General features: G+C 45.5%; 1 protein-coding gene across 2 annotated transcripts in view; it reads right to left on the reverse strand.

Annotated features, from left to right (window-relative positions):
• The window catches only part of ZMAT5 (zinc finger matrin-type 5), a 182,652-nt gene extending 159,640 nt beyond the window's left edge, over positions 1 to 23,012 (reverse strand). The window contains exon 1 of one of the 2 annotated variants that reach the window (XM_069619282.1): positions 22,874 to 23,012. The gene's annotated coding sequence lies outside the window, so the exon portion shown is untranslated. The remainder of the gene's footprint in view (positions 1 to 22,873) is intronic. The other variant, XM_069619283.1, reaches the window with a different exon arrangement.
• Between the last annotated feature and the right edge of the window lie 172 nt (positions 23,013 to 23,184).

Raw genomic sequence — 23,184 nt, forward strand, 5'->3', positions numbered from 1 at the left:
CCACCATTGAAACAATATACGACATAGCAGAGGGAGGGCATGAGATATCCAGGTTATATGAACTGATAATGTCCAAAGTGGGAAGGGAGGTGGTACAACTACAACAGGACTGGGAGGAGGAGGTGGGTGCCCCGATGAGTGACGGAATGTGGGAGCGGGCCCAGGGGTACCACAAGAAAGTGTCAAGGAATGCGAAATGACAGCAAATACAGTTGTACATAACCCACAGGGCGTATATGACACCCCAAAGAATAGCCAAATTCAGTAATGCAGAAATGCAAATATGCCCCAAATGTGGCGGAGAGAACGCTGGGATGACGCATATGTTCTGGCCGTGCCCGGAAATCGTGATATTTTTGGCGAGAAATAGGCCGCAGATTGGAGGAAAAGGGGATTAAAATAACAGTTGGGGTAGCATGGGCGTGCCTGCTCGGGGTTTTCCCCAGATCACGTAAACTTAAACATGTAAGCAAACTAAAGGATTTGGCGTATATACTGGCGAAGCGTAGGATTGCCATGGGATGGAAGGCGTGTCACAGACCTAGGATTGAAGTATGGTGGAAAGATCTCCAGAAATGGGCAGAAGCCGAAACTGTAGTATGGCAGGATGCTAGAAACATGGGGGGGGGTGAAGAAGCAGAAACCCTGGCTAGCTGGAGACACCTAATAGCCACATTATTTGGATCCACTTAAGACTGGTCAAGTGACCAAGATCAGGCGGAGGATGCGAGCAAGGAAACCCCTTTACAAACTGTAGAAGTAGATCGCAAAGTGATGTAGGCTTGGGGAGGGAAATAGGGAATGGAAAAGTAGTCAATACTGATAGTGTTGTATAAAATCCAACATACTACAGCATGTATTGGCAAGTATGGTTGTTATTTGATATAAAACCAATAAAAAACTTTTTTTTTTTAAATTAAAAAAAAACATAGCCCAGCCAAATACAACCACAACTGCCAGACCACAGACAACGGGCCAAATGCAGACTACAGCATAACTCACCTGCCTAGAACCAATCACAGAAAAAAGCTTCACCACACTGATCAAGGACACAAACCTTGCAGGATTCCAAAGGGAATCGTGCACCCTGACATCTTCAAAAGAATCCTCAACCACAGAACCCCAGCAACTCACTTCCGGAACCCAATTAAATCTATCACTCAAAAGAGGAATAGTACTGTCTGCCTTCAAATCCACATAGATCAAACCACTGACAAAAGAGGAATTAGAAAGCGCAGAAGACCCAAGCAACTACAGACCGATATCCAACCTGCCCTACCCAGAAAAGATCCTGGTGAACCATGTATACAAACAAGATCCTACTTAAATACGTCGAAACAAAACTGAATACTCGACCGGTCACAAGTTGACTTCAGGAACAGAATCAGCAATCTTCTCAATATGGGACGACCTGAAAATAAACGCAGACAACGACACCCAATCAGCCCTCATACTACTGGACATATCAGCAGCATTTTTTGTAATTTATTTTATTACTTGATTTAATTGTTAAAAAAAATCCGTCTTTCAGTCTAGAATCGAAAATTTACGGCACTTGACGCAATCAGCCACGCAACACTAATAAAAAGACTGATGGAATGTGGCATACAGGAATCCGCAATAAGGTGGCTAGCGGAAATGTAAAGCATTTACAAGGTCAGACTAATCTCACTAACATTTTAATTCAATGGTACACAAAACTGCATGTATTGCTGCTCATTTTATGTCTTGGGAACAAATAACTTTTGGTGCCATTAAAAATTTTAGTAAAAATTGCTAATCAAATGGGTGTGTTGCCAATTAAAAAATGTCATCTGTTAAATCAACTACATTATACCCCTGCGAAAACTGCCAAATGTACACAGGGTGCCCCGGATGTTTGCATGAAGTGGAACTGTGGGCTCCTCAGGATGACTGGGACTGGGCCTTGTACTGCTCTCATGGGGTATATGCAGCACTACAGAAGGTGTGTATCGACCACTTTTACTCCCTAAAAATAGGCAAACATTTTTTATTATATGTTTGCTTTATTTCAAACCTCTCATACAGCAAGATTTAAAGAGAAAAATCCTTTCCATTATTTCCTGTCCAATTAATACAAAAACGATGAGGATTAAAACAAATATTTCAAATTCATCCATCACCAATTACATTACGGATTTTGATAAAACAAAAATCAACCATCAAGAAAAGCAAAGGCAAAGTGAGCTGCAAATAGAGGGTTTCCAGAAGTTCATAACATTAAACTAGCATAAAGATCATAATTCTCCCAGATTATCTGTATTTTTCTGCAAGCTCCAACACCTCTTCCATGACTTTTGTAACCTCTATAAGGGTTGCTTTATTATCCCCTATTAATAACACAGTTCACCATTCCCTAAAAGAGAGCGTTTGACAACCTTTAGTAATCTCGTACATGTACTTCCGTTTCAACTCGTTAAGTGCATTACAGTCTGTTATTAGATGCTCCAGTTACTCAATCATTGGCCTCTGGCCTCAAAGTCTGCAGTCAGAGCAGAGATCACCAGGCATCTTTCTATACCCAAGAACCTCTCTAGTTGTTAAAATGTTCATCCTCAGTCTTAGAAAGAGGTTTAGATATAGTGGACAAGGGAATTTTGTCAAATACATTGGTAATCGATTTACTCCACTACCTTCTAATCCCAGATTTAATGCTACCATACATTTAGATCTCTGGGCTAGCGTGCCAATCCAGTCTTGAAGCAATACTTGCTGCTAAACTTTCCCAGGGTTTCTCAGGAGGGTGTCTTCCGAAAGGTCTAGATCATCTAACCAAGAAGCACAACCCCTTTTTCAGGAATTTAAACTATCCATTTCTTTTGTAGAATCGCATCTCAATATATCAAAAAGAGGGGAGGTCGCCACGTCAATACATTTCACATAGAGGGCCAATGTCTGCCATCTAATCACTCAGCGCATCAACTGGAGCCCCAACTCAAATCATTACATTTGGGAGGGAGTGGGAGTCGCAACACTTTTTCCAGAAGTCGCATGAATGGGCCAGCTCCATCTGATCCCGGCACCAGAGGTCAGAATTGGCACCACCTTATGTTTAAAGAAGGTGATTACTGGGACAAGGGAGAACTTCCCAAATCTTTTATGGAGGAGGACCCCCCCTGGGTCGTCAGTCTTTTACATTTTAATCTGATGTTTTCTATTGATAGCTTTTCGCTAATATTACGATTTACAGTGACTCCCAAATAAGATAGTGAATCTACCCATTTCAAAAAATCCTTACCCACAGTCCATCTGAATTTCAGACTTTGTTTCCCCCCATATCAGGTTCAATGATCACTATTTTTTTTTTTTTTTTTACATTTATCTTAAGACCGTTCTGTTCAAAATAATTTTGAGTCTTTGCTGAAGGCCAATTTGCGTCTGGTCTTAGATAATGTCATCAGCATAAAGAAATCCCGGGACATGTTTATTAATTCTAGGGAGAAATGCCTACACTGTATCCTGCCCCTCTTCAATATCGGCCAGATAAAGATTAATTAGGGCTGGGGCCAAGGAGCATCCTTGCTTCAAACCGATGGATGTAAAGATTTTTTCACAGAGGTGTCCCTGGGTGGACAGTCTGACCCGCATAATCATATTTGACTAGAGAGCCAGGATCGCTCAACCAGATCTTTCTGACAACCCCAGGAAAATAGCTTTCCCCACAACCTTTCTCTACTAACGCTATCAAAAGCCTGCACAAGGTCTATGAATGCTACATACAGATTTGATTTGGCCACAAGAGTTCTAACCTTTATGGTATGTAGCAAAAAAGGTTAAGGCTGGTCCCCACACCCTTGACGAATCCAGTCTGTCTAGAATGGAGTCGCCCAGCATCTCCTGCCCATCTAAGTAAATGTTGCAGCAGAATTGAAGCAAAGATCTTACCCAAGGTGTCCAGGAGGGCGATCGGTCTATAGTTTTTTGGGGTCCTCTCTTATTACCCTTCTTATACACCGGGATGACCAAGGCAGATTTCCAAGACTCAGGCACCTTTCTACACTCCAGTATTTGGTTAAAGATTAAGACAAATTTCCTCCCACATCAAGGGATTCTGCTTACGTATGTTGTTATTATTAAGGCCATCAGGGCCAGCTGCTCCTGATGTATTCAGTTTATTTATTAGATCCACTATAAATTATCAAATTTGATGGCCCATTTTCAACTTTGCTCCTTTGATATGTTGGATTTATTAAACTCCCCCTTCCCCAATACCAATCAAAATTGTGACAGGTAGAGTCAGTATTCCTCGATAACCGTCTAGCAAACAGCTGAGATAAGTGTTCAATCCAATTGGCTTCTGAAACTCCAGGCAACATACCTGCCAGTTGGTATGACTCGTTGTTTAATAGGGCCCAAAGGTTTCTCGTATTTCTTTTGGCTATAGTTTTTAACATTTCTTCAGCATCATGCTGGAGTCGCTGAGCTCTAGTGGAGAGCAACCAATTGCGGTACTGCTGCTTTCTTTTTTCTTTATCTGGTCAAATCTATCGTTCGTTTTCAGAAGGTTAAGCCTTCTTAGGTCAGAACGATAGACTTTACGTTGTTCAACCAGCTCTCTTTGCTATAATGGGGCAATCTAGTTACATCATAGAGAGAACCAAGCAGAGATTTGGATTTGAACTGTAGCAGTATTCCTTCGTAATTCAAGGCAGCCCCCTCGACCAAGGCTAATTGTTACAAGCCCTCCACTATCACAGGAACCTCCCCAGGCCGGATTCTAAGCCTATTGCCAGCTTGGTTCACCTGGATATTCTCTGCTTTAATTTTAGACACATAGGCACTACTGTGGTTCCATTTGAGCTCCAGCAAGTGGTGATTCTTCACCATTCCCCATGGGAAGAATCACTCATTTAGAGACCCATTTGGATTGGATTTTTATTTATAAAGTGCAACGTTCGCCCGGGGGCATCTTGGTGCTCTCTGTAGGACAGTGAAAGAAATAAAGCCTAAAAGAGGAGCATTTTTAGAGCTATACGACACTTGCAGTGAGCAGGGATAGCTCTAAGCGAGAGAGGGTTCTGAAGAATAGCAGCAGCCACTGAAAAAGAGCGGCCACCAATACAGCTATACCTAACTGGAGGGACGGTAAGCAGACAGGCATTATCTGACCACAGAACTCGGCTCAGGATATACGGGAGAAATGTGTCCCCAAGATATTCTGCACCCTGGCCATTGAAGGCCCGGTGGACCAATCAAAACACCTTGAACTGGATATGTTTAGTCACCAGTAGCCAATGAAGTTTGCTGAGGACAGGGGAGATATGGCAGCCGCGTGAAGTGAAGGTCGCCAGCCAGGCTGCAGAGTTCTGAAGAACTTGCAAGCGATGGAGAACATATGCAGGCTGCCAAAATACAGGGCATTACAACAGTCCAACGACGATGTGACCAATACCTAAATAAGGAAGGCCAGGAGGTGAGCTGGAATGAAAGGAGCGTCCTGTCGCAGGAGCCCAAGCTGAAAATGGCCAGTTGACAGACTGACTTTCCTGCAGCTCCATGGACAAGGTAGACATGAGTTTAACCCCCAGGTGTTTAACTGACTGGTTGAGGGAAGGGGCCCAAGGAGGCCGGCCAGAGTACAGGTGTCCAGAGAGAAGCAGCTGCAGCAGAGCCCACCACCAAGATCTTGGTCTTATTGCCGTTCAATTTAAGCCAATTATCAAGCATCCGCTCCCCTACGGCCTCCAGACAGGCAGTTGAATTCAGGCTGGAAAGATTCAGGCAAACCACGATTTGGGTGTCGTCAGCGTATGATTTAGAACACGCGCCTAATACCCAGAGGTTTCTAAGCGCAGACCCGGGGATCGAACCTGTGTTGCTCCGTGTCGTCTTGCTTCCAAGTCGAGAACGTTGCCGCTGAGCTATCCTCGTGAGACGTATGAATACCAAAGGAAGCTGTGGGATACTATCAGCCTGATCAGAGGCTGAGAAGAGGCTGAACATAGATATTAAATATGACTGGGGAAATGGCAGACCCTTGAGGAACACCACAGGTGCGGACCATAGCCGTAGAGAAGAAAGGAGGAAGAGAGAGGATTTGGTGACGATCAGCAAGGAAAGAGGAAAACCAGGCCAAAACCATCCTTGAGAGGCCAGCCCCAGCAGGACATTGTGATTGATGGTATCAAAGGTGGCAGATAGTGCTGTGATTTTGGTGGACCTAACGCCACCCTGGTCACGAGTCTGTGTCAGGTCGTCCATGACTGAGACTAGGACACTCCCAGTCCCGTGACCTGGATGGAAATCAGACTCTGAGGGGTGAAAAAACGAAGATTCCTCAAGAAAGGTAGTGACTAAAGGACAGACCAGAGATTCCAGTAGTTTCATCTGGAAAGGAAGAAGAGAGATATGCCAAAAATTAGAGGGGATCAGTGGATCCAGCGAGTGCTTCTTCAGAGGAGCCGAGATCATTCCGGTCGAAAGAGATGCATCAACTGCTTCCGACAGCAAGATGGGGGAAGGATATCCTTAATAAGATGTAGAGTGATGGGATCAAGAGGCGAGGATGACCCAAGACTGGTAACAGCGATGGTAACCTCTGAAGCAGAGAAGGTCGGGAACACAGACCAAGATGCAGTAGGAAGAGGTTCAGGTGACCTTACACCAGCAACAGGAGGCGAGTGAAAAGCCGTAATGTGAGCTCAAATAGAGCTAATTTTGTCCATGAAGAATGAGGACAAGGAATCACAGAGGACCTGAGAGGTGGGAACAACACCAGAGATGCCGTAGAAAGATTACGAACCACCTTAAACAATTCTCTGGGATGAGTCACAGAGGTTGAAATTAGAGACACGAAATTTGAGGATATTGCTAGAGACAAAGTAATAGTCCAGGCAGGAGTGCTGATTGCCCTTGGACCATGTGTACTTAGCTGGTATGTCTCCCCTAGTCTGACCATCTAGCATAATAAGGTCACGTTCTTTGATTTCATCTGACCATAACAAAGTTTTTATCTCGAGACTGGTCGATGGGAGTCTCTTAATGTCATCATCAAAACATTTCAAATTTAGGTCACCACAGATTATGATGTGTCGATTACGATCTTTCATAAAGACCTGGTCAATTAGGGAAAAAATTCTTTCAACAAACAGGTGGCATTCATATACACAGGGTTCCATATTTGTTGAAAATTACCAGGGACACTTTGGTAGACCCCCAATTCGCTCCCAGCTAAGATCAACTATTTGGACACATGGGTTAGGATTTCTAGTTGCCACTATAATGTAACCCTGTACCCAGCTTTACCAAAGTAAGCAAACCGGATGAGGGACGTAACAATACGTTGTGCTGGGTTACATCTAACCTCATAGCCATCACAAATTGGTGGAAGGGAGAGCCAGGGCTCCTGCATGCAGATGATATACTTTTTGAATATCAATCCCCCCATATGAAAAAGGTGTTCATGGCCTCTTGTGTTCCATGAGCACCAATAGAGCTGCTTCCAGTCCTCTTCTTCAAAGCCTTAATTCTCAGTTCTTTGGGCTAAGGTCCCTGCCAGCCATGACCAATCATGATAATTTTTCCATCCTCTTACCATGAGTTGAGCAATCGGCAGTTATTTTTTTAATTGAAGCTCCTTCACTTTAATCGGGGGTAATGGGTCTCTGTATGTTGGTTCTTGGGAAGTCAGATGTTTCAGAATAGATTTATTTCTGTAATGTCTCTTTTCACTCTCCACACTGATTTTCTATGATGGGTAGACTAAATTAGCTCTTCCTTCGATGACTCAGGAAGGGGTTTTACCAAAATGTCAAAGGGAGAAGATCTCCCATAGATTCCAACAAAATGTTCGGCACCAGCCTAGAATGCAAATGAAGAATAACCCAATCTAACTGGGTCTCATTTACGAATTGGACGATCTTTAGATCCTCAGATTTAATGTTCCTTAGTTTTGGTGCACAATGCAGGAGTCTTAGGACATTTTCCCTATTAAGAATCAAACCATCCTTGGTAGAATGTGTCTTTCTATCGCCACTACCAACGAAAGTGCTCCATCAGAGACCTCAGGTTTTACAAATGTTCCTTTTTCAGTGGGGGATGATTTTGTGCCCCCATTCCACACCTTTTTCAATTTATTATGAGATGACTTCTTATTCCTTCTTTCCTCTACGGTGCAAACAAAATCTGGGGGAGGCCAATTTTTGGTCGACTTGCACCTGGAAATCATTGGTTCTTCTGGGACTGGTGGAAATATTTCCTTCATTTGATACCAGTAGTTGGATCGACAGATCTTCATCGTAAATTATTTCATCAGGCATTTCTTCCTCATTGAGCATCCCATCTGAATAGGTAGATGGGTCTAAACAGCGAAGCATCTCATCATCCATTACCACCTCTTCATTATGTAGCTTGCTAGTTGAACCTGGTCTCATCTCTTCCTTTTGACCAGACGGTGGCTTAGTTGTTTTCGTCGATCTTGTTTGCTTTGGGTGTACCGGTGTTGTCAGCTTGCACAGGAACGCCATTGGATTTTGGTTTGTTCACATTATGCTGGTTTTTGGACTTTTTCAGTGCAACATTATTTTTAACGACCTCCTCGTTCTTTGATTGTTCAAAGATGACAAAGGGGTTGGAGCTGATAGTCTTGTGTATTATTCCATTAGCTTTTATACTTGCAATAGCGCCTTCGTCCATCTCAACCAATGTTATATCCACCTCCTTAGGGAGATTATTCCCAGGGTTCTCTCCCATTTAGACATTTGCCTGATGGTTGAGTGTGGATTAAGCCCCGGTTGGGAAGAACTAGTTGAGGGGTTTTGTTCGGCCTCAATTCCACTTCCCATTATGGGGTCTCGAGGATGATCAAGTCTTCCCAGCTATATTCACAGGTCCAGTAGATGGTTGTGGCAGCTGCAAAGGTTCTCTCTGAGAAGGGTTGCAGGTTGGTTGTCATTTAGAACTACAAGTGCGCTCCTGCATCTTTCGTGCCGAGTTCAAGATCTCCAAAATCACAGTCATCAGCACATTTTTTCCCCCATTTGCTTCTCCTCTGGCAAGATCAAATAACCTCTCCTGCCATTGGGAAGAGGTTTCAGCTTCTTTGTCTAGGCGACCTCTTACAACTTCCAAGAAAGATTCTAGTAGCATTTGTGTTGACTGAGTCGTAGCTAGTAGATCAGCTTGATCTAGGATTCTCTCATTCATAGATTCGTACAGTTTAACAAAAGGATTCAATGATACTGTCAAACTTGAGATTACGGTGCACTGTATGCTTTCCAGCGAGGGAGCAGTTTGATGGTAGGCCCTAAAAGACCCGTTTCTAGAGCGCGGGGACCCATCCGGTAGATCAGATTATGAGGAAGATGAGGAGATCGATCTCAGGGCACTTCGCTCCCTCTCCTATAGGGCTACCGAGGGGTCGGGTAGAGACCTCTATCCTCTGAACCGGTTCTCCCTTTTCCATATTTTTTTTTAATGGGGTGACGTTTAGTTCTACTTGTGTGCAAAGCGATTTAGCTTTAAACCAAGCCATTTTACTCCTGGTTTCTACCAGGGTTTCACCGTCCACATTTTGTTTACAGAGTAAAGGTGTGAAAGGAGGCTGATTGAGTGACATTTACAGTCTTCTTTGGCTTTCCATTGTAATTTTAATATCTGCCCCGTCAGGTGAGAGTCTTGCGGCTATAGCCGAATGTTGAGATTGAGGCAGGTAGGTGATATGGCTGTGCAGATATTAGTTCCTTGTAGTGCATTATCCCTCGGGAAGTTTACTTCTGCATAATCAGGGCGTGTAGTAAACACATCTTCCAGATAGGCATAGTCCATATCATATGCAGAGGCATCTTGCCACAATAAGGATCTATGTCCGTTTGCCAGACCTTCTGATTTCTTCAAGTCCAATTCCATATTCTCGTAGACATCATCTACCCCTATCTGAGGTATATTAGACAAGGGAGTTTGAAGAGTTTCTGGTTGGTCCTTCAGTTTCCTCCATGAGCCAGGCACTATGACAAGACCTTGCATCACCAATTATATCCTGTTGAATCATCGAGGGGACCCATCTTTTGATGTTTTACATTTAGCTTTAGGTGTTTTCAAAACAGAGGGTTGAGAAGTCTCCACAGTATCAATAGTTGAGGAGTCCTCATCCGCTGGGCCCCCTGGCGATTCAAGCTGGTCCTCTGGTTATCAAAACCCTCGGAGTAGGTATTTTCCCCCTTGGGCTGGTCTGATTATCCAAATTATCCAGGTTTGATTGTTTTTCCAAATCAGCAGTCGGAGGGCGTGGGGGGAATTTTATGGGAGTAGTACAAGGTTCCAAGGGATAAGCAGGCACTTCATTGCAAATCTTTCCCCGTCTCCGGGTGCAAGGCCACTTTAGAGACATTAGGCAGGGCCTAATCACACCTCCTCCCCTTTACACCAAACTAACCAGATAGTAGGTAGGCCTTGCACAAGATGAAAAAGAGGCTGAAGCAAAATCCACACCGATATGAAGGGGGGCGGAGGGGTAAAGCACTGGACTCACTGATGTTGAGTAGTTGTTCCCACATCCACGCTGCCCAGTCTGCAAGACTGCTACCACTCTGCTCCACGACTTGCAAGAATGCCAATGTTTTAGTAGATAGCTCTGCCTCCAAAAGCACAACAGTGTGGCCACACTCTGCAGCAGACCTGCAAGACTGCTACCGCTTCACAGGGGATTCCAGTGTTTAAGTAGATAGCTCTGCCTCCAAAAGTGCAACAGTGTGGACAGACTCCAGCAGACCTGCAAGACTGCTACCGCTTCATAGGAGATTCCAGTGTTTTAGTAGATAGCTCTGCCTCCAAAAGTGCAACAGTGTGGACAGACTCCAGCAGACATGCAAGACTGCTACCACTCTGCGAAAAATAGGTAAATATTGCCCAAAACATGAAAATAGGGAGTAAAAATACTCCAAACAAAAATCAGGAAACCAACAAGTAGGACCTTGTGCACTTGCTTTCACTCACACATATCCAAGCATATGTTTGTACCAGTAGTGTACATACTACCATAGACAGAAACTACTACCATTAATGCCTGATCTGAAGAAGTAAACATTTATCTTTTAATGTGTATGAATAATGAGGTGCAAAGAAATCATTATTACAAAAACAGCTTTCCACTTAAAACATATTTACTCGCTTATGAAATACTCCCATTGGGAATTGGACTTAAATTTTTACCCCCACCTCAAAAAAAGCCATTTTACGCCCAACTTTAAAAATAGGCAGTAAAATATTCCCATTTCTAAATCTTATCTGGAGCACTGGGTATATGTCATTCCCCCTATAGGATTGAGAGTGATGTGTGGTAATCATTACTAGGTCGCTAAATGCGCAGTTTGGAATGAAAGAACTGGAAAACACATTGTAGGGGACCTAGCGATCTGGCCGTGTCTGTCAGTTTTGTTTGCCTGCAAAGTGTTGTCAACCTTTTTACCCCTGCCTAAAAAAGGTCCTCAGCGTGAAACGGCATGGCGACTAGTTCAGCCTCGACATTAGGTCAAAGGTTAGTAGCCTTTACCCAATCCTGGTGAAGTAGTGCTGCATTGTTGCCCACCTGGCGGAATCCCATGCCTGCAATGTCAACGGCGACAGAGAGAGTGGCCAGCGGGGGTGGGAGAGAGTCTGCTTCTGACCACTCCCCCATCCCAAAGGCTAGTACAAAAGCCTCTTGATTTTATCATCAAGAAGCCATTCTCCCAAATGGATGCTCAAGGGTGTGCAGGGGACGGAATTGGGATTTGTTGACCAGCAGCAAAAACCAGCTCCTGGATATCCATCAACAGTTTGGCAGGAGCTACCTCTTGAGAACCATGAGTCAGCCCAAAACACACAGCAAATGTACTTAACTGGCCAAAGCCAAACCAATTGCCCACCTCAACAAATGGTTTACGCCCAAACTAAAAATCTTCCGGAATGCCAAAAGAGCGGCAGAATCTATTTGAAGAAAATCACCTAACCCCACCAACAAGGCATTATTCACCTCAGCCGCTGCATCTTACAAATCTGCTATCCTCAACGCAAAAAAGGAAACCTATGATAACCATATTCTCAATGCCAGTATCCTCAGGGAATGAAGTGGAAAAGATCATCAAAAGCCTCAACCCTTCCTGATGCCAAGGAGTTCTTTGCCCAGCGGCAATCATTCAGGAAGGTGCCAAGGACTTGGCCCCATTCATCTCAGCATTAATCAACTCCTCCTTCGAGACTAGAACGGTGCCCAACAACCTTAAGGAGGCTTGGGTCATGCCCCTCTTAAAAAACAAAACAAAAAAAACAAAACAAAAAAAAAAATACACCCAGATCCCAATATTCCGACTAATTATAGGCCCGTCACCACCGTTCCCTACATCCTAAAGATCCTAGACAGAGTGGTCTACCTTCAAATCCAGAAACACCTGGAGGGTTACAATCTACTGGGCCTTAGGCAATCAGGCTTTAGGCCAGGACATGGAACGGAAACAGCCCTCCTGGACCTTAAAATCCAAATGGATGAGGCTAAGGACAATGGCAATCTTGCCATGCTCCTGCTGTTAGACCTATCGACAGCATTTGATCTTGTCGATTATCAGATCCTCACTGATCATGGTCCACAGCAGCTGCCTTCTCCAGCAACGCTTCTGCCTGGATACAATCATTCCTGTCCAGTCATACCACGAGGGTCTTCGCACCGTCTGCCTCAGCAGACCCTATTCCCATCTACTGCGGTGTATTGCAAGGCTTGTGTGTCTCGCCAACACTCTACAACATCATTACTAAGCTCCTTTTTGACTGTCTTGATTATCTGGGTGTCACATACACGAATTACGCTGACGACACCCAGGTTCTCATCACTCTCAGGGTGCTATGAAGATCATTGTAAAAGGATTAACGAGATTTACTTGGAAATCCAGGCATGAATGGCAGATCACTGCCTCTGCCTCAAAGACGAAAAAACTGAGCTCTTGATCGTCGGCTCCCAAACCTGCCTAAACAAAGCAGACCCTCGCTATGCCTCCATCAACATTGATGGAAACCCAATCAAAGTGGCCAAAGAAATCAAAACCTTGGAGGAATACCTTGACACTACACTCTCCCTCAGGAAGCAAGTGCATGCCGCTACCTCCTCCACAGCCTACACTAACAAACTAATTAACGCTTGCAAGTCATTCCTCTCACCTAGTAGTTGCATTACCTTAGCCAGGGCACTAGTGTTATCCAAGATTGACTACTCTAACACCCTCTACTTAGGCACTTCCGAAAGAAACCTCAACAAACTCCAGGTCTTTCAAAACAATGCCTTAAAAGCGGCATTAAGTATACCAATATCTACTCAAATCACTAGTTACAGGCAGGATGCCCATTGGCTCCCGGTAAGGGATAGAATTGCCATTTGCACGCTTGTCATCACCCACAAGTGCCTCTCAAATACTGCCCCAAATACCTGGCAGATAAAGTCAACAAACATCAACCAACAAACATCAACCAACTAGAGCCATGTACTCACACTGCCTGACCGTCCCTAGATGTCTTCTAAAAAGAGCAGGGGGAGCGAGCTTCCCTGTTTTAAGTGCCAAACAGTGTAATGCCCTACCCCTTAGCCTCAGGTTGGAACTTTCATTCTGGACCTTAAGAGCCAAAGTAAAGGGCTGGCTCTTCGATAAGAAATAGGAGTGACCAGCTACCTCACCCTGTCTACACCATGCCTGCTTATTCTCCTCTATTCCTGTTGTTACACTAACTGCCTGAAATTGTAACCGTTTCTCTCATTTCTCAACCCCAATGTAACCATGGTCGACCTGCACTTATTTCTGCTGTTTTTCTTTCTGCTGTTGTCTAAAACTGTCTGCAACTCCTGTATAGGCTTTAAGCGCCCCGTTACCTGAGGGTTTGTGGTATAAAGAAACTAAACTAAACTAATATAAGCGCAAGTTGCAAACATGAAGTAGTTGTCCATTTGTATATTAAACAATGTGCTTTAAATGTTCTTTAGGAGTGCCATTTATTCTCCTGTAAACACATTCCCAAAATGACACAATTAATATCATATCTTCATGCATTTGGCACCACTAACCAGAGTCAAGTGTAGATGTCGGTGTCAAGCTAACTAGGCTCCCCTTGGCTATAACCTGGAAATAAATAGCTCCCAGCTCCTGTCAATTTTGAACCCTGTGTGTGGATGAGATGCTGTAGGTGCCAGATCAGTTCTTGGCAGAATGGAAACACTTGTGTACGAGCGCGATACAAATAAAATATCAATAAGGAACTCTCATTTGCAGTTCAGACACCAAGGTTTGCAAGGTGCTAAGAATGGCCAAGGATAAATGTGCTGTGGGAAGGGAAACTGAAGTAGAGGGACCAGGGTGTTCCATTGATCGTGGGCTGACCTTTACAGGAAGGGGGGGAATGCAATGGTTGTGCCCCTGGTAATTGGTCATCAGAAAAACCACCTTCCGAACCATCAAAATCTGTATTTATGGTGTATTACAGGATATTCTACAGAGGAATTAGAGCCTCTGGGCTGTGTGCACGCTTTATAAAAGCAAATAAATAAATAAGGAGCAACACATGGCTGTAAGGTGAACATTGGCTATTTCAGCCGCCTGAGAGACTAACTAGTTGGTCTGAGGTCCCTTAAGGTAGACACGTTGATGGCAGATGCAGGGACAAAAGGATTGAAGTGGTGGTTGATGGATTGGTTGTCGACGGGATCATCCCATATGCTTTGAAAGCTGAATGATCATCTACGAGGTGAACAGGGGAGCCCTTGGATGCATAGTCAATGATGCAGCCATCAAAGAATAAGCCTATAAATTATTCTTCACCCTGCAACAGATTCATAGGATGAACAACAGGTTCTCGCCCTTATGCTGGAAGAAATGCGGGGAGGTGGGAGATTTGGGGCATATGTGGTGGCTCGATCTGAAGGCCCAGATCTTCTGGAAAGAGATCCTAGGACATATCAGTGATATAGTGGGAGTGCAGCTGCCCGATACCCCGAAGGTGCTAATACTGGGGGCAGTTGCGTAAGCTATACATGTGTCGGGAGGGGTCCGGAGGACCCTTCTGACTCACTTGTTGACTGCAGCGCGAATGACCCTCACCCATGAGTGGAAACAGGAGTAAGGCCCGGTGGTGGCCTTGTGGTGAGTGATGGCGATGGAGAAGGTGTAATCCTTGGCGAACGGATCATATCAGAAGTTTCTAAAAGCGTGGTTGCCCTTTTACCCACATGTTAAAGATAGGGAACATTATTTCCATAAACCAGGTTTGCTGAAAAGCTTCTCGATACTCTGAAGACTGAAAGTAAGGAATCCTGGGAGAGATAAATGTTGCTGGGATGGAATTGCATAAATGCTATGGACTAATATTGTACCATAGTTGTTATAGGATGTTAACACAGTTGGGGACGGGGTAGAATTGGGGTTAATGATTAAAAAAATATGTAATTGTTTCAGAGCTGTTGAATGAAAGGCATGTATATGTAGCAAAAATGTGTTTAATGCCTAGGAGACAATGCACAAATAAAGCTTATAAAAAATGTTTACAAAAATTTCAAAACAGAAATATAAGTTTGGAGTTAAAGAGATTAAGTACTTAGGACACAGGATTTCAGGAGAAGGTAGCAAACCTAGACAGAATCACATGGACGCTATACAAGGAACACCAGCTCCTGTCAATGTAGAACAGTTAAGGTGTTTTTTTGGATTGAGATACTTTTATTCAAGATTTGTTGAGCTATTTGCACACATAACAGAACCTTTGAAGAGATTACTAAGGGCACTGTGTTTGAGTGGACAGAAATATAAGACAAATGTTTTACTGAAATAAAGGAGGAGATAAAAGTGGCATTACCACTTAAGTCTTGAGAGTGGAAAAAGAAGTGTGTTAGGAGTGGATGCAAGCAGTTATGGTTTGGGTGCAAACTTGAAGCAAAAGGATAACGGTCAATTACGAGTGGCAGCACATGCCTGAAGAAATTTAACAGAAAGTGAACAAAAGTATTCAGTAATGGAATAAGAGGCTTGCGCCTGTACATGGGCAGTGGAGCATTTCAGAATGTTCTTTTGGGGTATGGAATTTACGATAAAGAAGGACCATAAGCCGTTGAAACATGTATTGGCGCCAGGTGGAGGCTTGAATTCATCAGCAAGGTTGCAAAGGCTAGTGTCTAAACTACAAGAGTACAAGTTTAAGATATAATACATAACAGTAAGAGACAATGTACAGGCAGATTGTCTGTCAGGACTACCAATGGATGGAACTAATTATTTAAATGAATCTGAAAGTGAGGTTGCTTGAATAAAAAGCGAGGAGCAAATAAGTATAGAAATCGGATGGCTCGGAGGAAAAAACGATTTCGAGAGATGAATGGTGTGAGGAAGTAATAAAGGCTGAAGTGTTATCTCGAGTAAATTATGCCCCTTAAACCACAGTATGCCATTCCTGCCCGCTGCGAGATTCGGCTAGCACATCCTACATACCTGGGCCGTGTAGCTCCTCATGGGATTTCACTATCCGAATCAAACCGGTCTACATTTTAAAATCAAAAACCCTGAGATTTATGTTGCGCCCATAGCCACACAAGACTCTGCCCAATTGCAAAAGGCTCTGCCCAACTGCACAAGGCTCCGCCCAATAGCCAAAAAGGTCAACTATATTGATTGTGTGATCGGTACTGTGCCCTCAAAAAACTCATTTACCATTTTTACAGTGCCCTTTTGCATTTGGGAACCTTACAATACTCCAGACAAAAGGCATATGTGCTAACATGTGCAGGCAGGTCTACTCAGATGCAGGAAAGGGGGTCTCCAAACATCATTTTGAAATGCACACCCACACACCATTCCATTCGGGGACAGCCTTCCAGCCGCTAAATTGATTCTGGGAATATACCCCTAGTTTCCCCGTTATAACTACAAGGCTACCAGTCCCAGAATGCAAAGTTAAAAAGGCCTAGACCCGCTTTACACAGAATAGTTGGCATATGCGCAAAACCAGAACAGAGAAGGGAAAAGCTATAGCACTGAACATGAAAAAAGTGCAAGTGAAAACTACCCGGAGCACTGTGATGCCAGCATAGGAGAGGTGTCTGACATAAACTAAGCCTCCTTCACCAATCAGGAACACCAGAAGGTAAGTAGTTTACATGTAGGTTTTATTCTCTTAGTTAGTAAGTAGAGAAAGCACTGGGACATCCATCTGGTCCAGTATCTTAGGTCTAACTGCCATCAGTAGAACGTTGCAATCAAACCTACACCAACATTCCACCCAGAGTCCCAGTGACATCCCCACACCAACATTCCACCTAGAATGTCAGTGACATCACCGCCCTTCACCACAACACTAATAGCCATAATCAATCCCACACAGATTATGACATATGTCCTTCTCTTCAACCAATACAACACACCTAGCAATAACCCATCCCACACAGATTATGACATATATGTCCCTCTCTAAACCAACCCAATACTAATAGCCATAATCGGGCCCAGAACAGGTCATGACATATGTCTCCCTCCCTTAGACTGACACATCACAACCCCATGACATCACCCACCATGAGGATGGATGAACACCGCCAATAAATGTTCCGAACTAAATGGCTCATAACATCTCCGAACAGCTCCCAGCTGAGCCCTTGTACCACACCACACTTCTAACTCATAATCTGTAAATTTTGACAACACACAGTTGGAACCCAAAAATAAAACTTATGACCAAACATCATCTGGCTGCCCTTTAACCTAGAAACAGGCTCTGGCAGCCCCTTGAATGACCAGACAGCACCTAACTGCCCTTACCCAAAACATAGATATCATCTAAAAACCCCTTAGTACCGCCATAACAATACTAACTATTCCTAACCAGGCCCTATACAGCACCTAAATAAACCTTAAATCAACAACAGCACCTCGCTGCCCACCCGACAACCAACAGCACCTGACTGTCCCTAAAAACAACCAAACAGCACCACACTGCCTGATGGACAGCACCTCACTGCCCCCTCTACACCCAGGCAGCACCTCACTGCCCCTAAAACAACCCACAACACCTCACTATCCCCAAAACACCAGCAGCTCCTCACTGCCCCCGAAAATGACCAGACAGCACCTTACTGCCCCTAAAACAACCAGCAACCAGACAGCACCTCACTGTCCCCAGAAATGACCCAGACAGCACCTCACTGTCCCAAACACACCAACTGCACCCCACAGTCCCTTAAAACACCAGGCTGCACCTCAATAACCTAAAGCCAACACAACACCTCGCTACCCCACCTACCAGCATGTGGACAGCATCAAAAAAACACCTCACTGTCCCTACCAGCACTAGACAGCACCTGACTGCCCCTAAAACAACCAGACTGCATCTGACAGTCCCAACAACACCAGACAGCTCCCAACTGCCCCTACAACAACCGGACAGCACCTCACTGCCCCTAAAACAACCAAACAGCACCTGACTGTCCCTAACACACCAGAACACAACCAGACCGCACCTCACAATCCCAACAAACACCACCTTCAGTACCCTAAAACCACCCAAAACACACCAGGAACCAACCAGACAGCACCACACTGTCCCTAAAAAAAAACAAAAACAAACAGCACCTAACTGCCTGATGGACAGCACCTCACTGCCCCCAAAAATGACCCAGACAGCACCTCACTATTACAAAAACCCCCGACAGCACCTAACAGTCCCTACAAACAACCAAACAGCACCTCACTACCCCCGACAACAACCAAACAGCACCTCACTGCCCACTAGACAGCACCTCACTGCCCCCAAAAATGACCCAGACAGCACCTCACTGTCCCAAACACACCAACTGCACCTCACAGTCCCTTAAAACACCAGACTGCACCTCAATAACCTAAAGCCAACACAACACCTCGCTACCCCACCTACCAGCATGTGGACAGCACCTCACTGCCCCTAAAACAACCAAACAGCACCTCACTGCCCCTAAAACACCAAACCGCGCCTAACTGCCTAATGGACAGCACCTCACTGCCCCCAACAATGACCCAGACAGCACCTCACTGCCCCAAAAACAACCAGACTGCACCGCCCAGTCCCGAACGACATCAGACAGCTCCCAACTGCCCCTACAAACGACCAGACAGCACCTCACTGCCCCTAAAACAACCAAACAGCACCTGACTGTCCCTAACACACCAGAACACAACCGGACCGCACCTCACGGTCCCAACAAACATCACCTCAGTGCCCTAAAACCCCCAAAACACACCAGGAACCAACCAGACAGCACCTCACTGCCCCCAAGGTGACCTAGGTAACACCTGACTGCCCGCTAAGTGGCACCTGACTGCCCACTAGACAGCACCTCACTGCCCCCCCTAAAATAGCCAGACAGCACGCCACTGCCGCACAAGAGCGACAACCCTCACTGCCCGCTAGACAGCACCACACTGCCCCCAAAATTGACACGGACAGCACCTCACTGCCCGCTAAACAGCACCCCACTGTCCCCAAAAACAACCAAACTCACTACCCCTACAAAGACCAGACAGCACCTCGCTGTCCTTGACAGCACCCAACTACCTTTTAAATAACCAGGCAGCCCCTCACTACCACTTTAAATACCCAGGCAGCCCCTCACTACCCCTTAAAAACCCTGAGTCGCACCTCACTACCTCTTTAAATTCATTCCAGGCAGCACCTCCCTACCACAAAGATTTCCAGGCAGCACCTCACTGCCCCTAAACACCATCATCATCCACACATAACCAAGGGATATGCCCCTACAAACAACAACCCAAAAGACGTAATGGCGCCAAAGTTCTTGTCCCGTAGTGGCACCAAAGTTCTTGCACCACCCCCAAAATGTCCATGAATTGCACACATAAAAGCAAATCCTGTGTACCCTAATCCCAGAATGTGCAAGAAGTGAAAGCACCTCACTGCCCCTAAAGGTACTGGCATCATCCGCATATAACCAAGGGTAATGCCCCTACAAACACGACAAACAAAAACAGCAGGACAACATGTAAAACCCACAGTAAGTAGTAACCAGATCAAGTCCATGGCGCTTAAAACCCTGCGCCAACCCCAACATGTCCCTGAAATGCAAAACTCTAAATGCAAATCCTTGGCGCTAAAGTCCCTGCGCCAATCCCAAAATATCATATAATGCAAGAAAATAATTGCAAAAGTTATTGACCTGGCGCCAAAAAAATCCCTGCACCCATCAGCATACCCATGAAGTGCAGGAAAAATAAAAGCAAAAATTGACATGGCGCAAAAATTTCTGTGCCAACCCCACACCCCCATGTCCACTTCCACCCACCTGGAAGAAAAACATTGTACACATTACAAACTTTGCCAACGAACTCTACCCACAAGTCCATAGATAAAAGCCCATGGAAAATGTCCTAAACAGCAGGCCACGACATAAACACAACAGCAGTACATTAGATCACAGGCCTTACACTGCTAACATCAACCCAGGACCCAAACCACACTGTACTAAACCCAGAGGCCACCACAAAAACACAAACAGCATAAGCATTAAAACCGGCCTCCCCAATCACATACCTCTACTCAGTGACTTGTCAGATCCTTTATCACGTCACTTGTCCCCCACTGATCCGGATCCAGCGCTCTCTTCCTTGCCATCCTTCTTGACAAATCACCTGCTAATGGCATGTTCCGACCCCCAACACACACTTTGTATACGCCCAGAATTTCGGTATCGGCCACCGCTCTTGCCATCATCTCCAAGAGTAAACTTCTTGTCGCAGATGTATCCTCCGCGCTCTCCCAAGATGAAAAGATTTCCATCCTGCAGTCCAATACACACGACACACTGGCTCTGTTCCTGCCAACGGCCGCGCACAGCTGCTCCCCCTGGTGGACGCAGGGGCACACGACGCTCTCCCAAGCTGGAATGGTTTCCAGCTTGTAGTCCAATCCACAGAACACACTGGCTCTCTTCCTGCCAACGGCCGCGCACAGCAGCTCCCCCTGGTGGACGCAGGGGCACACTCCTAGGAAGAACCAATTGCCGTACCTGCCAACGATCACGCACAAAAATCAAAATCCAGCCACGACCCTACTGCCTTACTGGCCCGGCGGAATACCAGCCCAAGGGGAAACTCCTCCCAGTCCGCTCTCCAGTCCTTAGGCTGTTAAGGAGTCACGGCAGCCCCCTCCAAACTTCCATCAAACTCTGGACCGACCCACCAAAGTACACAGTGGGTGCGCAGCTCCAGGCAATGGGCCACATCGGCCCCAGCAGCACCTGCACTCTGGACCTTCCAAGGACTGGGCAACCACAGCCTCCCCCGTCGGTACACACAACAGCGTCCCCAGCAGTTGTTCCTCCGCTCCTGGCACGGCTATACTGGGCCACCTACACTCTTCAAAGCCCCAGCCTGGACTTTGAAACCTGGGCCACAGCACCGCCCAGCCCGCCAGACACCACCGCTTCAATTGGACCTCGACCTGAACCTCCACTGCACCACCCGGCCTGCAGCTTGTTCCACTTTGATGGATGTCTCTCAGGAAGGCAGCGCCTCTCCTCCGCTCCTGGCACGGCTATACTGGGCCACCTACACTCTTCAAAGCCCCAGCCTGGACTTTGAAACCTGGGCCACAGCACCGCCCAGCCCGCCAGACACCTCCGCTTCAATTGGACCTCGACCTGAACCTCCACTGCACCACCCGGCATGCAGCTTGTTCCAGTTTGATGGATGTCTCTCAGGAAGGCAGCGCTTCTCACCAGCTGCCCCTTCCCGGCAGCACCGGTCCCATCCTCGTCGCCAGTGACATAAACTAAGCCTCCTTCACCAATCAGGAACACCAGAAGGTAAGTAGTTTACATGTAGGTTTTATTCTCTTAGTTAGTAAGTAGAGAAAGCACTGGGACATCCATCTGGTCCAGTATCTTAGGTCTAACTGCCATCAGTAGAACGTTGCAATCAAACCTACACCAACATTCCACCCAGAGTCCCAGTGACATCCCCAAACCAACATTCCACCTAGAATGTCAGTGACATCACCGCCCTTCACCACAACACTAATAGCCATAATCAATCCCACACAGATTATGACAGTGTCTCTCTGGTTTCAAGCCAGTGGTGCCACTCTCAGACTAAAACACCCATGTTATTCTTAATTTTTCTTAAATCACCCACTTGTAGTGTTTCTGACATTAATTTGATCCTTTCCGCTTCATAATGAAAGTCTAGAAATCAGTGAACTCGATTACACCACGATATGCATGAAAATCTAGATTGTCTCCACTATCTCCAAGATAACGCCTTCTTTCTTATGAAAGGTTTGGTATCAGGAAAAGGCATACAGGTAAATAGAATATGCAATGCCTCATAAAGGGTAAAAACATATTTACTTTTGCATATATGCAGATTTGGGGGGGCTTTTAAATACTAAGCAGCCTATCCAATTGAGATGTGGCTTGACAGAGAAATGGGCCATTCCCACACACGTGTTTGCTAATGCCAGCAATAAGATGTGCCAAGTGGGTTACTTAAAAGCAACAAAGAGAATGAGAGAATGCCTGAAGCCTGAAAAGTCCTGTTGAGATATACCTTGAACATTTCATCAAGCCCTTGATCAGCGCATCCCTGCTAGGAACAAATAAAAAGAACCCGTTATTATAAAGTCACGTAAACCAACATGATTTACAATTTGAAAAAAACACCCTTTTCCGAGTCCCCGAGCCGCAGCAAGTCTGGGCCTGTGGCGAAAACCCGGAAACTCCACGCTCTTTCACGGAGACCTGGAGAAGAGCGTGCAAATCCTGAGTCTCCGAGCTAAACCGGAGGTTAGGCAGGTATGCTATTCCGATCTGGAGTGGTTACCCAGCTAAGCACCATGTTTTTAAGCCCTCAGCGATCAACTTCATCCTTACCAGGTCTGCGTTCATCTCTTCTAGGACAAACAATTGTGTTCTGTGATAGGGCAGATTACTCCGTTTTATTTCCACACTAGTAGCGATCTCTTCTGAGAGTTGACTCATGGAACTTGTAGTCGCGGATGCACGCATTGGGAGGGGGGAAAGGACGGTGTCCCGGAAGACAGACACCTTTGCCTGACATTAAAATGTCATCGAATGAGAGTGTTGTCCCGGACTTCCAATAAAGAAAGAGGGGAAGCGGCCATCTTTGTATCAGGCATGACGTTCGTAATGTAATGTACGTTCCTCCAACCAGCTGTGGTCTC

Source organism: Ambystoma mexicanum, chromosome 10, assembly GCF_040938575.1.
Source record: "Ambystoma mexicanum isolate Mex_15411 chromosome 10, UKY_AmexF1_1, whole genome shotgun sequence".
NCBI lineage: Eukaryota > Metazoa > Chordata > Amphibia > Caudata > Ambystomatidae > Ambystoma > Ambystoma mexicanum.